Below are 2849 nucleotides of genomic sequence, written 5' to 3' on the forward strand. Positions count from 1 at the left end.
AGGGTTAGTATGTCCTTCAAGTGTCCAGCCACACTACTTTGCCCACAGCAGAGCCCAATCAAGGCATTTTATGATGAGGACGACGGCGGTCGAAGGAATGAAACTGGTGTAAGAGACGAAGTGGGCAACTGTTGGAGGAAGTTTAAGGGAGTAGAGTTAAGCCATTTTTGTCTGGGGTCCTCAAATACCATTATCCTATCATTACTATTTTTGTGGTATTTGTTAAGCGCTTGCTATGTGCCAGGCACTGTACTGAGCAGGGGTAGTCACGGGTTAATCAGGTTGGACACGGTCCCTGTCTCATAGGGGGTTCACAGTCTTAATCCCCATCTTACAGATGAAGTAACCAAGGCTCAGAGGAGTTAAGTGATTTGCCCAAGGTCATACAGCAGACAAATGGAGAAGCCGGAATTAGAACCCAGGTCCTTCTGAGTCCCAGGTCTGTGTTCTATCTACTAGGCCACCTCAGCTTCTCAGTATTAGTTATTATTGTGATCAGGATTATTAAAAACAAAGCAATGTTAGTAAAGCTCTTATTCTTCTGTGTTATTTAAAGTGTTCCTGTGCATATCTTTTGCATCTGATGAAACGCCCTACTGTGGGAGTGTTTGGGGCCTGCTTGTTCTATGAAGATGCCTCCATATGGCCATTTTAGGGGCAAAAAAATGGGCCTTTATTGAATGAATGTCTGTCTCCTTTCCCAAGAGTTTAGCACCCGGGTTTGGAAGTGAGAAGGACCTGGTTTCTAACCTCAGCTCCACCACGTCTACTGTGTGACCTTGGGCAAGACACTTAACTTCTCTGGGCTTCAGTTACTTCATCTAAAAGTGAAATAGGTATTAAAAGAGTGAGCCCCATGTGGGACAGGGACTGTGTCCAACTTGATTAACTTGTATCTACCCCAGAGCTTAGAACAGTGCTTGATACATAGGAAGCAAGTACCATAATTGGGAATATGATTTTTATGATTATTATTATTAAGGTCCTGTTCACAGTAGATGCTCCATAAATATTGTGGTGGATAGTGAAAACTCCACTTTTTTCTCCTGCTAATCAACTGGAGGCAAGAAAATGGGAAGTCATTTAACTTTCCTGTGCCCCAGATATCTTATCCGTAAAATATGGATTGAGACTCTGAGTTCCACATGGGGTAGGGACTGTGTCCAACCCTATTTGCTTGTATCCACCCCAGTGCTTAGTTCTGGGCCTGGCACTTAGTAAATGCTTAACAAATACCACTATTATTATTATTACTATGTTAGCCAGATTCTAATCCTCCTATGCCATCAGTCGAGCTGATTCTGCCCAACCTGGGGGAGAATCTCCATAAACCGTGGCACTGAGAGAAATAGAAATGGCCTAGCAGAACATCCAGGGGGTGGAAAGACCCTGCTAGGCTAACACTGGGAGAATCACTTACTAAATGAAAGCACCAAGCTGTCCCGAAGGGCTGGGTGGACTAGTAAAATAAGCACAGGGTTGGCAATCAAGAGAGCTGAGTTCATTTTTCTAGGGGGCGGAGCCGCTGACCTACTCCTGTATGACCTTGACTTGGTCACCTAACCATTCTGGGCCTCGGTTTCCTCCACTGTGTAATGGGATAATTATACCAGCTCCCCCTCGCTGTGTCCCGGGATCACTGAGGTGACTAAAACCTGAGGTGAACAGCTCAGGAAAATTCAAAGTGCTTTACAAACTTAAAACAGAGAAGCAGCATGGCGTAGTGGAATGAGCACAGGCCTGGGAGTCAGAGGGCTGGGGTTCTAATCCCAGATCTGCCATTTGCCTATTGTGTGATCTTGAGTAATTTACTTACCTTCTCTAGGCCTCAGTTCCCTCATCCGTAAAAGGGGGATTCAATCTGTTCTCCCTCCTACTTAGAATGTGAACCCCATGAGTGACCTGATTATCTTGTACCTCCCCCACTGCTTAGTACAGTGCTTGGCACATAGTAAGTGCTTAACACACACCACAATTATTTTTACTTAGACTTGAGCTCCGTGTGAGATAGAGACTACATCTGACCTTGCTTAACTTTTCTCTACCCCCATCATTAAAACAGTGCTTGCTATATAGTGAGCACTTAAAAAACACAACGACATGAGAGCAGCAGCATGGCCTAATAGATAGACCATGGACCTGGAAGTCCTGGGTTCTGATCCCAGCTCTGCCACTTGTCTGCTGTGTGTCCTCGGGCAAGTCACTTCACTTCTCTGCGCCTTGTTACCTCATACAGGGACTAAGACTGTGAGCTCCATGTGGGACACGGACTGTGTCCAACCTGATTAGCCCAGTGCTTAGTACTGTGCCTGGCACCTAGTAAGTGCTTAATAAATACTACTACTACTAATAATAATAACAATAAAAAAATAGCATTAATCTTGCTGGAATCATGTTCCCCATGAAGGACTTTCTTTGGAATCATTTTTTTGAGGCAACATCATGCTTCTCTGAGCCTCAATTACCTCATCTGTAAAATGGGGATTCAGAGGGTGAGCCCTACGTGGGGCAGAGACTGTGTCCGACCTAACCTGTATCTACCTCAGTGCTTAGAACGCTGCTTGGCACATAGTGCGCGCTTAACAAGTGCCGTAATTATTATTCTTATCATCATCTAAGGAGTTGAAACCAAGGAGAGAAAGAAGAGGACAGAGAATTGATCTGTTCCCCCTCTGCGCAGTCTACATTTCCATATCTCCCCAGGCTCTGCATTTCTTCTACCTCATTCATCTGGGCAAGCTTTTGAAAGCCACTGGCCAGGGGTGGGCTTTAGTAAGGAGCTGACTCCTTCCTGGCTCTCTCTTTCCGCTTCTCCTCTCATTGGCTGCCTGGGCAGGTTCTGCCCAACT

This window comes from Ornithorhynchus anatinus, chromosome 4 (assembly GCF_004115215.2).
Source record: "Ornithorhynchus anatinus isolate Pmale09 chromosome 4, mOrnAna1.pri.v4, whole genome shotgun sequence".
Taxonomy (NCBI): Eukaryota; Metazoa; Chordata; class Mammalia; order Monotremata; family Ornithorhynchidae; genus Ornithorhynchus; species Ornithorhynchus anatinus.